This window comes from Nuphar pumila, chromosome 13, assembly GCF_984573655.1.
Source record: "Nuphar pumila chromosome 13, dmNupPumi1.hap1.1, whole genome shotgun sequence".
Classification (NCBI taxonomy): Eukaryota; Viridiplantae; Streptophyta; class Magnoliopsida; order Nymphaeales; family Nymphaeaceae; genus Nuphar; species Nuphar pumila.
The window spans coordinates 74,103,076-74,117,397 of NC_143261.1; the positions used below are offsets into that span (position 1 = coordinate 74,103,076).

The following is a 14,322-nucleotide window of genomic DNA, read 5'->3' on the forward strand; positions in this document are numbered from 1 at the left end:
CATATTTGTGCATTTTATATAAAGACACAATATAGCTCCTCTTGTTATTGCTCAATGCCTGATGATCTTTAACTTCAGCTTCTTCTTCTTTTTTTCATTTCAAGTAACTTTAAGAAAGTGTTGCTAGCATCCAGGACAAACACAGTTTTGCTGTACCATAGTTTAGTACGAGCCTATTTCTGTCTTTCCACCAACCTTTGCCTTAAGAGGCTGAAAGAACTTCTTGATACCCATATTCTATGTTCAAGATTTGAATTTTTGAGATGACCATTTCCTGTTTCTTTCTAGAAGAGATTGCTAGGTGGATGTACTTGACAGAACTTACATCTCTGTTTGGACTTGTTTAGATTCTTTTGGCCAATTCTGTTCAAACTTTCAAGAGGTGATGCATCCCTGCCACCTTTCCTGATGTTTCAACATATTGTCTCTTGCAATTATTCCATGGGATTAGGGCATGCTTCTGCAAATTATTTTGAGCTGATTTAATGGCACTGTGGCAGCTGATGTCCTTGTGAATCATAAAAATGGATGTTAAGTAGAACTTTTGGTTACTTAAAGCTAATCTAAGGTTCATAAATCTCCATGAACCTTGCATGACCTTACTCCATGGAGTGGGGATTCTTGTGTGCTCCATCATTTTGGAATGCACCCCAGTGACCCTCCTGACCTTGTCAGTTACCTCCCCTTAGATTTAGTTATCAGATAAATCAGTATTTAGATGAATGACATTTCATATGCCCCTTCTATTGGAAGTTAATGCTATAAGTTCAGAGATTGTTCATGGACAAAAATTGAGGATCATCTACATGCTATACTTGTGAAATTATGTTCTCTGGAAGGGAAGGAGGACTCTTCACCATGTATTCTCCTGTGTAATTCTAGTCAAGGACCCTATGGTTCTTCAATTGGTCACAACTTAGTTTGGAATTTGAGACATCTGGTATTTATTTGATTTCATAAGTCATCGATTGAGCTGACCTAGCAGCCAAGGTTGGTCGACCAAGCGGCCTTGTTGGTCTATATTTGGGGCTTAGTTTGTTGAGTTGCTTGTGTGTATGTTGTAGTATGTGTGGCTTGCAGTTCTGTGAATTTAGTTTTGTCTGCATGGGAAAGGTTTTGATGAAGGCCATGTTCTATATGGTATTCATGAAGTACACTCACAAATGTGTAACAATGTATCATTTTGGTGTAATCAATCTGCACAAACAACAATTTAGGAATTCAGAGGATTGTTGGGTACAGTTGAGACTTGGGATGGTATCTTGGTCGTGGTCATTAGGAATTTAGGACATTAAGTGGACTTAATTTTCAACACATTTGCCGGACACATGTTGCTCCAAGTAGGCGTGCTGTTCTTTGATTAGGTTAAGGATATATGGGCACCTTAACAATTACTGTTGATGCTCTTAGATTTTTTACCTTTAATATATATAAGTAACCTTTTTGAGATTCTCTTTCATCTTCATTACTGAAGTTGATATTGAGGTTTTGTTGCTTTCTTCTCCCTTCATCATCTCAGGTGGTTATTACCAGCCATTCCAAGGATTATCCATGTTAATTCTGGTTTCTCATAAACATCAAATTTTATGTGGTTCTAAAATCCTCTTTAAAGGACCCTTCATATATATTGCTGCTTTCATGTTGCTCTTGAAAGGTATGGCCGTTCAGCTTGTATGGTTTCAATGGGTTTCTCTTTCTTGAGGGTTTCTTGGTGGTTTTCTCACTTTCGGTTTGTAGCATCTCTCTTTCGGTTGTATTTAACGCCCCAAAATCCCAAACTTAAAATCTTTTAGGAGAAATTTAAATACTTTGCAATCAATCTTTTTTAGAGTTTAAAATGGCAGTTCAACGGAAAAATAGTGTTTGAAATAACAAGTTAACAGACCTTGGACGCATTACAGGTGAACTTTCCTTTACACAATAGATTTATATCTCCGTATAAGCATTAAAACCACATAGATTCAAAACAAGGTTTTTAATAATTAAAGTTTATACAAAAGAAGAATTTCAAAGAAAACTCTTATACAAAATTACAAAACGTGTTCAGTAACGAAACGTCAGAGAAAGAGTGGGATCTTGATATCATCACGTCATCGTACTATCGCCTGTCGTACCGACCTAATCATCACCTGTACCCTATAAAACCGGTCAGACTTATAAAAATCTGGTAGGTGCATAAATATTAAAAATTCAGAACAAGACTAATATATAGGTTGTTCCTCTCGTGATGTGCAGTTCAGAATAAGCAAAATGAGCATGATAATCTTGTTTCGATAATTACCTGTTTTGAGGGTACGTAAAGAAAAAATGTAGAAACAATCGAGATTGCCTAGGGGTTTATTATTCCATGTATTTTAATACCCTGGATAACTAGCCGAGTCCGCTCTTAAGGGGACGACCAATGACCGAGAGAGAATTCCCCATAGGCCACTTGTTCAAGGGGATGCATCCGAACTTCTGCAGAAGTCATTGAGAACTACCACCTAGGATAATTTTTGGTAGCCCAGTCCCCTAACTTCAATGATCGGGGACACCGAGTCATTGCTACTCGAGGAGCGTAGTTGTTAACAACCTGTCCATCAGAGTTTTTGTACCATCCCATCCTCTCTCTTGACAGAACCAAATAGACGAATGAGTACGTCAGGTTCTATTTTAACTGACGACCCATTCTATATATTCTGGTCTTTCAAACCAAATCGAGCATCTTGCCTGTGAAGGCGATCATCACCATTTATGTGATTTTTCTTTAATCATCGTGCATTTTTCATGCTACGAGATTACCATAAACCTCTCATCCAATCATCGTAGTACTAACATGGCGTGCATATCTCATATTACTGCTACAATGAGAGGGATATCAGCTTCTCAGAAAGAAACCCCAACATTTATTTAGAAATTCCAAAGTCTTGTGCTTTAGGTTGGGGAATATCCGAGTCAACAAAAAAGAAGGATCAGACATATGTACCACCTAGGGCTACGTAATCTAAGCCTTTTCGTTATGCAAGTTTGAAGAAAAAACTCGGTTGCGAATACGCATACGCCAAATACTTGTTTTTGCTTTTAGAGACAACAAATAGTACGAGCTTGAAATCTCGCATGTGAAATCCTTTTTAAAAACAAAGACTTGGTGGGGATGCACAGATCCGCGTCTTTAAATCCACGCAAGTATAATATAAAGTAGGCAGGAGTACGCAAATGTAAAACCCACGTCAAAAAAAAAAAAATCGGACCCGAGCCGGGTCGGGTCGGGACCCGACCCGGGCCCGTTAACGGTAGGGTTTTAAAACCCGACACAGAGGGAGGAGTTGTTTAAAAACAAACCCTCCCCTGTGCGCCGCAACCCCTCACCCGCGACGCTCCACTCCTCGGCAGGATAAGGAAACCCCTTGAGGGTTTCCCTGATTTTCTACCCTCCCCGAGCTCTTTAAGAGCATCGCAGGAGGGGAGGATGGGCGCACCCTCCCTCTCGACCCTCTTTGTGCCCTGCGCACGACAACACCACCAACGCCTCCCCTCTGATCCGACTGCCGCCGCCGCTGCAACCATCGCCGGTAACCTCGAAAGGTACACCACCCCTTCTCCTCCTCCCCCTCCCATCTCTCTCTGTCACCTCGCCGGGAGGCCGACAGGCGGCGCAAGGCCCCTGCCGCGCCCTCCCGCCTCTCCGATACTCATCGGAGGGTCGACAGGTGGCCTGCAAGGCCCCTGTCGTCCCCTTTTCCCTCTGGGGGTGCGCCAGAGTGCCGGCAGGAGTCAAGGGCCCCTGCGGACCCCCCTTTTTTTTCTCTTCCTTGTGGGAGATCGGGCGACCGACAGGAGGTCGGTCGTCCCCCTGTCGCCTCCCCCTCTCTCTTGAGGTTGCAGGTGAGCCTGCAGGGGGCCAGTCGCCCCTGCGGCACCCTCCCTCTTTCTTTCCCCCTCTGTAGCATTTTTGTCAGGCACTGAGGGTGATTGCTGCCATCACCCAGTCTGGGAGCCCCTTGTGAAACCTCCGAAACCCGACCCTCTCCCATTCAGCAATCATCGCCGACCCCCTTGTTTCGCTTCTGATTTTAGGCTGCCGAAGCCCAATGTCGTAGTCATTCAGGTAACCCCCTGGATCCTCCTCTTTCTCACGCTCTCTGTCTCTCCCTGTTCCCTCTATGTGCTGGGGAAGGGCTGAGCCCCTCCCTGCACTCTCTGTTGGCAGGGGAGGGGCCGAGGCCCCTCCCTACGCCCTCTTTTGGCAAGAAAGGGGTCAAGCCCTCTCCTGTTTCTGGCAGGGGCGATGCCCCTGCCTGTTTGATCTTCGGTAGGCAGGTAGGGGCGAAGCCCCTGCCTTTGCCTCCTTCTGCCGACCAGCGAAGTCTCTGCTTGTTTGCCAGGAGTGGTTAGTGCACGTCTCCTTGTGTTGGGACGTTGCAAGTTCGAACCCCAAATGGTATGGTTGTATAGCTGGTAAGGGTTTGCTTAACCCTAGCCTTCAGGTTAGCTGGGCAGATCTGGGCTAGCCAGGTCGCCGAACCCACTCGTGTCCCCACCAACTTCCACTGCGAGGGATCGACCCCAACTCGATCAACACTCCCTATATTTTAATAAGCACTTTTTATTGCTTGCAGTTCGCAAGACGGATCCCACTCGTGCTCCGCGGCCCGACCTTCGTATCATCTACACCCGTAGACGTACACAGTTGCACGACATCCCGAGGTAGGGTAAAGTCGCACAAAAGGGCAATTGATGAACGTATTTAAGTTGAAATAATTAAGATGCCCATGCTAGATATGCTTAGATTTATATTGCTTCTGCGTTGCATATTTTCCTGTCTACATAGTTATGAGTCGATGTATGATTTTACTCTTTGAGTATTAATTTGCGTATTTGCTTATGTGGTTAAAGGTGGTTTCATACTTTTTGCAATACTTATGCCCTTAATTGATTGCATATATGTTTGCCTGTTCGTTCCTATGGGTCGATGTACAATTTCATTCTTCGATCATTATTTTGCGTAGTTGCTTATGAGTTGAGGTGTGGTTTCGTATTTCTTGAAATACATATGTCCTTGTTTGCTTGCAACCATTTTTGCTTGCATATTTCCTTTGAGTGTGGTACGACTTCGTATCTCGTGTATTACTTATGACCTTATATGTTTTGCCTGTCTAAGTGATCAATGTATGGTTTTGGTACCTCGTGTAATTACTTATGTCTTTTCCCTCGATGTGCGGCATCGCAAGTCGAGAGTTCTTTGTTGACATGTTATAACCTGCATATGCCCACACTAATGGTAAATATGTACTTACATAAATGTAGTCTTGGGCCTATCCTGATATCACTTGTTTTCAAAATATTAGAAGTTTCACTTGTGCGCTATAGTTCTTTTAAAAGAGGGTTTCCTCCTGCGAACCCAGTGCTCTTCAAATGGCACAACTTTTGCAAAGTTAAGTTTTAATCATCGCAGGATTTCGAAGTTGCATTTGGCACCTCCCAAGTCCACACACTTGGGAGAAATGTTTTATAACCTTGACTCAAGTTGCGGCTCATTTTGAATAACCCCGATCAGGGGCATGAGCATATGAATGAGTGGGGTTCTGTTGAAGGACCCATTCTTTATGTATCAATCTAGTGTAACATGTCGATACTAAGATAAATTTTGGATGTAAGATTGATAGTGTTGTGTCTTGTGTGAATGACTTAATGTGGCATTATGGCTTTTAAGGATGAATCGTGCCAAATGAGCACTCCTATATTCTTTGAATTGTTATGAAGTTGTGTGTTGGGTATTCCTTTTGAGAAGCCCACAGACCTCACTGGTTCAGTATAGCGTACTTTTAGACATGCACAACATGTTAAGTACTTTGTTGATCGGACGAGAGATCCGAGATGACCTTGCATCATGAAATATGAAAAATGTTGTTGAAGTGAATTCAAGATTTATCTTGCCAGGCTGTGTTGTATTAATTCTTTTGCAAATAACATCTGTTGGGGTTTCTTTTGTGGAACCATATCCCTTTCATCGTAGTCGTACTTATGACATGTACGATCGTACTTTTTGACAAGTACGTCTTCTTACGTTGCGATGATTGGATGAGTAGGTTGTGGCAACCTCGATGAGCGCAAATAACAAAATGTTGTGATCACCTAAATAAGTGATGTTTTCGCCTTCACCGGCAAGATACTCGAGTGGGTCGAAAGACCAGAGTATGTAGAACGAGTCTTCAGTTAACTACCCCTGATGTACTCATTCGAATCGCTGACTCCTGTTAGGAGAGAGGACAGGAAGGTACAAAACTTCGATGGACAGGCCATTAATGGTAGTTACGAGCAAAAGACTCGGCTTCCCCAGTCATCGGAGTTAGGGGAATGAGACTACCATAATTATCCTAGGTGGTAGCTCTCCATGTTTGGGATGCATCCATTGTTTATGCTGCTTTGGGGATTTCTCTCTTGGTCACCAACCGTCCCCTTTGGTGCGGACTCAGTCAGCTATCCGGGTTATCATAAAATACATAGCATAATAAACCCCCGGTTCAGTCTAGGTTGTTTCTAGAGTCGTGCCTTGTGCGTACCCGCTTGGCCAGTTAATATCGAAACATAATTTAAATCCGATCACACAATGTGTTCAGTTATGCACGTATGAAAGTTATAGGGTACAACATGTTCAATACTTATGGAATTGTGTGTGTGGTTGATGAAGCATTGAATTTTGCTAGTTAATTTTTCTTGTGCAGTGCTTTGCTTGTAATAGTTAGCCTACTTGTGCCAGTAAAATGCGTGTAATAATTTTAGCATTGTGTTCATGATAATTGCTCTGTGAATCTGTTGAAATTAAATTGCTATATAATTGCCTGTCTACTTGACATATTAAATTATTCTGCTTAATTATGTTCAATATTGTCATGTCTGTGCACCTACCAGTTTTTAGTGAAACTGACCCATTTTATGGGCAGGTTTTGGATAGGTAATACAGTCTGCGATGGCACGATGGCGTGATGAGAGCAAGATAGAGCTTTTTCCCTGACGTTTCGCTCCTGCGGACATGTTGGTAAATTAGGTATGAAGGGTATTCCAAAGTTTCTCTTTTTATTAAACCTTGAGTTACTAAAGCTGTTTTAGTAAACTTCTTTTCGGTTTCAACAAACAAATTCTCCATCATTGAAATTGCATTTCAAAACCATTTGATTTCAATAGTTGTGCCAGATTTGACAAAGGAAAGTTACACTGTAATGCGCTCAAGGTCCATTGACTTGTGGTTTTAAAAATATTATTTTCCGTTGAAGTATTATTTAAACTCTGATAATTGTATGATTTCAAAGCTTTCTAAACTATTCTAAAAGTTACAAGTCCTGGATTTTTGGGGCGTTACAGCAAAACTGTGTACTTTATAAAGTTATATATATATATATATATAATACATATATATTAAAGCATAAGCTTGTGTACATTACAGTGCAGTGACAAAGTAAATAATATAAAGTAAGGCTCGATATGCGAAACCACACATTGAGCTAAATAAATTGCATAAGCGATGCGCGATGTATGAACCCGTACATCGGCTAAATAAATTGTGTAAGCAAAGCACGATATATCAAACTGTACATCGGCTAAATAAATTGCGTAAGCGATGCGTGATGTACGAAACTGTATATCGACTAAATAAATTGCGTAAGTGATGCACAATGTACAAAACCATACATCGGTTAAATAAACTGTATAAGCGATGCATGATGTACGAAACCGTATATCGGCTTAATAAATTATGTAAGCGATGCACAATGTACGAAACCATACATCGACTAAATAAATTGCGTAAATAGTAGCCTGTGTACATTATAGCGCGACGACAAAGTAAATGACATAATTTAAATGAACAAGAATACGCAAAACTGCATCCTTGAGTTAAAGGCATATATATATATATATGTATATGTATATATATATAATATAATACGTATAAGTTAGAAGTATTCTGTCATTTGTTCTCGTATGCAACTTTCCCCTACCATCGGAGATGGTTTGACTCGCTGACGATTCCGAGCATAGGTTCTTAAGGGCTCGTGCCTTGGTAAACGTGTCTCATTCATTGTGCTGACGTGGTACGCTGTAATTGATTGCAATGTGTTAAGTTCTTAGATTTTGACGAAAGCGGCGACGATTGCATCGCAACGGTCGAACTTGAACCCAGTTCGAACAGATCGGATCGAGCCGAGCTTGGAGAAACTGAGTCAACACTCGGCACACACGAGTCGGCTTGGGTTACGGGGTTGACTTGAGCTACGCTCGATGATATCCGAGCTGGGTCTGGCTCCCAAACAAGGCAGGACCGAGGCTAGGCTTGGTTCAAACGGAGCTCATCTCGGTAGGCCGACCCAGGGGACAACTGCAACAGGTAGGAAGGTCAGACAACCGGAGGCAGTGGTTGCTGCGACTGTCGCGACTGCCGAGGACCGAAGGCCCTTACCTGCCATTGGTGGTGCGGCAGACCGACGAAACTCGAGCTTGGCTCGGGTTTAAGAAGGCCAAAAATACATCGATGGGAGAAGAAAAGTGAAGAGGGGTGCTCGGCACCCCTCTCTCTTGGCGAGCCTTGATCTGCCGGTGACAGACAGGGAAAAAAACAGGGAGAGGGTGCTAGACATCCTCTTTCATGTCGAGCTCCGGTTTGCCGGTGACAAACAGGGAAGGAGAGAAAAAAAAAGAGGTGGCACCTGAGTGGTGCCGCTACCCCTGAAAAAAAAGAACAGCGACACGCAAGTGGTGTCGTTGCTTTCGATAGGGCGCCAACACCGAGCAGTGCCGCCACCACTAAGAGAAAGAGGGAAGAGAAAAAAAGGGGAGGGGGGGGGGGAATTGTACCTAAAGGAGAGAGATACGGTGTCGGGCCTGGTGCGTCGGTGAGTAGACGAGGGGGAATGACGAAAACAGAGAGGCGGGAGGGCTCTGACGAGCCTCCATCGAGGTGCAGGGAGGTCGGGGTGCTTCTGCGAGCAGGGATTCCTGGCGGGGGGTTTCAGGAGGGAGAGAGACGAGAGGGAGTCGTCTGGGTTCGGGATCGAGTAGGGCCTCCTGCGAGCCTCCAATGAGGTGCAGGGAGGGGTGTCAGCTTCGTGCATCGGCGTGACTCAGGCGAGAGTTGGGAGGACTTTGGTGAGGGTGAGGCATCAAAGAGAGAGAGAGAGAGAGAGAGAGAGAGAGAGAGAGAGAGAGAGAGAGAGAGAGAGAGAGGGTTCAACAGAGGTGAGGCATCAGGGGTTTCTGTGACCCAGATCTGGTCGGATCCAACCTGGATCCAAATGTTTCTTTTTAAATGCACGAGTCTTATAATCTACCCCTCTTAACATAATTTCGTTCTCAAAATTTTCTTCAAAGGTTATCTGCAAAGATCGTAGTCTAAGTTAATTGGGTTTAACGAGGATGCACAACCCGTGTGTGTACATCAAAACATATAAGCTCTTAAAGGGATCAAGACAACTCACAATGAGTTCCTGGAAAAAGTTTTGGGCTAATCACTTGGTTGAACAAAATTTATATGTGATTTCATTCATGAACTTTTGTCTGGCAAAATTCGTACTGAATCACAAAAAGTCTTAGCGAATGACTATTAGAGTGTCTATTTACTAATTTCTACTTGTTCAGACACAGTGGTATAGACACAGACTGGTACTACTTTTTGTGGTTGCTGTTGAGGTTGTTGTTATTGCTGTTGACCTTCACCTGCGGTTCATCTCTGCCAATCTGTTGCTTTCTTATGACATTCTCGAGTGTAATGCCCCATCTTCCCATAATATATACAACCTCCAGTGTCTCGGTGTAACGCCCCAAAATCCAGGACTTAAAACTTTTTTTATGAAAAGTTTGAAAGCTTTGAAATCAATCATTTATCAGAGTTTGAAATAGAAGTTTAGCCGAAAAATCTTGTTTGAAATAGCAAGTCAAAGGACTTTGGGCGCATTACAACACAAACTTTCTCTTGCACAACAGATTTGCAACACCGCACATTTAAGAAATCCAATAGATTATGAAAATGTGATTTTTATTTAATAGTTTAAGACTTGTGCAAAGAAGAGATTTTCAGGAAAACTTTTATGCAAATTTACTAAAATGTCCTCAGGAGCGAAACATCAAGAAAAGGGTCTCATCTTGAACTCATCACGTTATCGTGCCATCGCAAGCTGCCTCAACCTGTCCACCATCTGCCCATAAAATGGGTCAGTTTGGCCAAAAACTAGTAGGGGTGCAAAAGGCAAGGAGGAACAAAGATTGCAATAAGCAAGATAATTGCTCAATTAAACTGGAAAAACAAAACAAAGCTAACCATACATGTTGTCGAGTATGGCAAGCAAAACTCCAGTAAAGCAAATAGCTAAATACAAGAGCAGTAAGGAACAAAGTGTTGAACAAGTAAAATATGCATTTATAGCAATCCAACTGATTTTATAGGCATGGAGTAACTAACTACACCAAGCAGTCAAGCATAGTAAGCATAGAAACTGAATAAGCATTTATAACGAAGCTCACAATGCATGCAATTACCACTGAATTCTTCAGTTCACCGACAAGTAACTATATTAATCATAAAATGCAAGTCATTGCACAACAAACATAAGCTACCCGTGACTAAGCAATCACACGACAACATTTATATATTAACCTCAAGGGGTAAGCAACTTATAAGACAAACAACTACATTGGTTCTAATTGTCGACAATTCGTATATTACGAGTTGTGAGCAATTACATTCGTCATATAAACAGTTAGTAGATTACGAGCTGTAAGCAGTCACATTCGTCATAAGAGACGCAAGCCAACAAGTGCTATATTACAATAAGCACGAATAGTTCAACCAAGTAGCAAGTCACATGCTAATATATCGCAATTAGCATAATGCTATCATCATAAGCATTTGACTAGCACGAGCAACTAATTATTAACAAAGGACTGCGTAACCAGTTCAACCAACAAGAGCAGCGCCACAATAGGCATGCATTGCTCAACGAGTAGTACACCGAACTATAGGACAACCAAGCAAGTCACGGCACGCACATCTCTACAATGTGAATAATTTACATTTTGTTCTGATTAATAACTGGCCGTTGTGGGTATGCACAAAGCACTAAACATAGAAACAATCGAGATCGATTCAGGGGTCTATTATTCCATGTATTTTATGCTACCCCGAATGACTGACTGAGTCCGCTCCTAAGAGGGCGGCCAGTGACCAAGAGAGTAAATCTCCAAAGGCATTCGTAGCTTGTGGATGCATCCAAACTTCTGCAGAAGAGGCTATCTTTTGTAGCATTTTCCTTAACTTCGATAACTGGGGAAGCCGAGTTTTTTGCCCGTAACTGCCATTAATGGCCTGTCCATTGGAGTTTTGTACCATCCATCCTTTATCTTGATGAACTGTGTCGAATAAGCACGATGGGGGTTTCTTAACCGCTGCCCCATTGTACATGCTCGAGACCATTATACCCGCTCGAGCATCTTTCTTGTAAAGGTGCATAGTCACAATTATGTGAATTACACGCGCCATTGCGCATTCAAGACAACTACATACCTCTCATCCTACTCACCGCAGTACGCAATACACCTGTTCAAAAGTACAACTACAATGAGAGGGGTCAACTCACAGTAAGGGTGAAAACATTATCATTTTGATGATCTCAAAACACGTGCCATTGCACATTCGAGGTAGATATAAACCTCTCATCCTACTCATCGCAGTGCGCAATGTAGTTCAAAAGTACAACTACAATGAGAGGGGCATAGATTTCTCAAAAGGAAATCCCCACAACAATGCTTTGCCGATAAGATATGGTGTAACCATTCAAGTTCAAACTTGTCATGCTCAGGTCCTTTAGACCGTCACGAGTCTCTTGCCTATTAGGTAAACATCGGTATCACATGATTACCAGTGTTGAAATACGTTTCGAGGTTACTACAAACCTCTCATCCTACTCATCATAGTCCAAAACATATCATACATGACTAAGAGTATGACTATGAAGAGAGGGGCATGGATTTATCAAAAGAAATTCATCAGCAATAATCTCACGAAAGAAGGAAAAGCGCCAACTATCTTAGTTTGGCCAGAAAACTCAATAACTAGGTCTCGCATCGGGGGTGATGCAACACGGGTTTAGCGATGGCGCAGGTTACTCAGTAGAACCTCCACCCATCTCATGCACATGCCCTTAAACGAGGTTATCCGTGTTGCGTCGAAAGCACGAACCAAAGTTGTAAACACTTCTCTCAAATACCCAAATACATTGATTTGGGAGATCCAGCCGCTACCTCGCAAAAGGCTTTCGAAATCTGCTTTATGAAGCTATACGTTTCGAAAATAGGTTGGTGCCTAAAAGTCATCCTTTTTGGAGAACCAAGTGCATAAGTGTGCATCGTGTCTTTTAAGACAAATGAACAAGTTGAAATACGCTCAAAGCTACACTCAGTGAGTGCAAACTAACAAGGAACAAGCACATGCACGTTACAGTGCAGCGGTAAAGTACGATTGATCTCTAAAGTACAAGACTGCATGTCGAGCACAAAACCTCGTAAGCAATGCACAAAGTACAACATCATACCTCAACTAAACAGTCGGGCAAATACGTGAATGCTTAAAGCAATGCACAAGGTACGAAACCGTACCTCGACCAATCAAATACGCAAGCAAATGAGTACACAAGACCGTGCACGAAGTACAAAACCCTACCTCAACTAAACAGACATGCATGCAAGTAATAGTCAAGGAAAACAGGCATCAACATAAAGAGCAGAGAGAACAGGAGAAAAGCCTTGGCGCATAAAGCGCAGAGCAATAGAAAGGAAAGTACAACAATTAAATACGAAACAGAAGCCTGAGCACATATAGAGTGACGACAAAGTAAAGACAAGTAAAAAGCTATGACACATAAAGCGCGGGGCAACAGAAAAGTAAAGTGCAGAAAAGTAAAGAGGACAAGGATCGCGAAACGTCCTTGAATTAAAAGACATGAAATATAAAGACATGAATTAAAAGCCTGAGCACATATAACGTGACGACAACAGAAAAGAAAAATGCAAGGAAAGTAAAGAGGACAAGGATCGTGAAACCGCGTCCTTAAGTTAAAAAGACATACGTATATATTTTATACGTATACATATATCATCATCCTCTTTCATTTTTAATTATCTTTTCTTATTTTAGCATTTATCCATTCATTGTCCTTTTACACAAGAATCCCCTATCTTAAAGTGTTGCGGGTCCTCGTATACCTGCAACGTAGGTAAGCATGGGCTCAAGCTACGGAGAGCGAGCCAGCTCCGTCGTGCAAACTGCGAGTCGTAAAGGCATTAGCATGGCATGATTCAAAACAAGAGGCGGGTCCATTGAGACCCGTAATGGTCGCCAAACCGGACCCCGATACACGGCGAGGCAGGGAGCTCAGCTCCCTGCAGAAGAGCAACAAAGGCAGGGAGCCCTCGGCTCCCTGTCTGCTGAAACAGCAAAGGCCCTCTTGCCAGGGCCTTACTAGCAGAAGACAACAGGTAGGGGCAGAGGCAAGGAGCCTTGCTCCCTGCATGCCCGAACAATAGAGAGGGGGTAGGGGGCTCGACCCCCTGCCAGCCCTGCAGAAGAGCACAGAGGCAGGGGCTCTGCCCCCTGCTTGCTGGAAAGGAGCAGAGACAAGGGTCAGGCCCCTGTTTGCCCAACAAAAACAAAGAGAGAGAAGAGGGGGATAGGGAGTGCTTGACCACTCCCCGCCAACCAGAGCGCAAGGAGATGATTGGGGTTGGCCCCTGCCGACCCATCTGAACTCAGGGCGGTGTCAGGGGCTTGACCCCTGCCCACCCAACAACAACAACAACAACAACAACTACGCCTTCATCCCAAAACAATTGGGGTCGGCGATATGAACCAAAAAAGAAAATCATTCTGGGTCTTCCACATGAATCCTTCTCCTCCAATCATTTCTATCCAATGCCATGTCCTCGGTGAGGTTCAAAGCATTCATATCCTTTCCTATCACCTCCATCCATGTCTTTTTAGGCCTACCCCGACCTCTTTTAACTAATATATTTTTCCATTTCTCCATCCTTCTAACAGGAGCATCATTAGGCCTTCGTCGAATATGTCCAAACCACCGTAAACGATTCTCTCTCATCTTATTTTCAATGGGTGCAGCACCTACCTTCTTACGTATCTCCTCGTTCCGAATCTTATCTTTTATTGTATTTTCACACATCCATCTCAACATACGCATCTCAGCTACACTCATTTTTTGAATATGATGTCTCTTGGCAGCCCAACATTCCGTACCATATAGTAAAGCGGGCCTAATAGTCGTCCTATAAAACTTGACCCCTGCC

General features: G+C 43.0%; 1 protein-coding gene across 1 annotated transcript in view; it reads left to right on the forward strand.

The window, feature by feature from the left end:
- The window catches only part of LOC149818714 (uncharacterized), a 90,687-nt gene that overhangs the window by 32,782 nt on the left and 43,583 nt on the right, over window positions 1–14,322 (forward strand). The window lies entirely within an intron of this gene.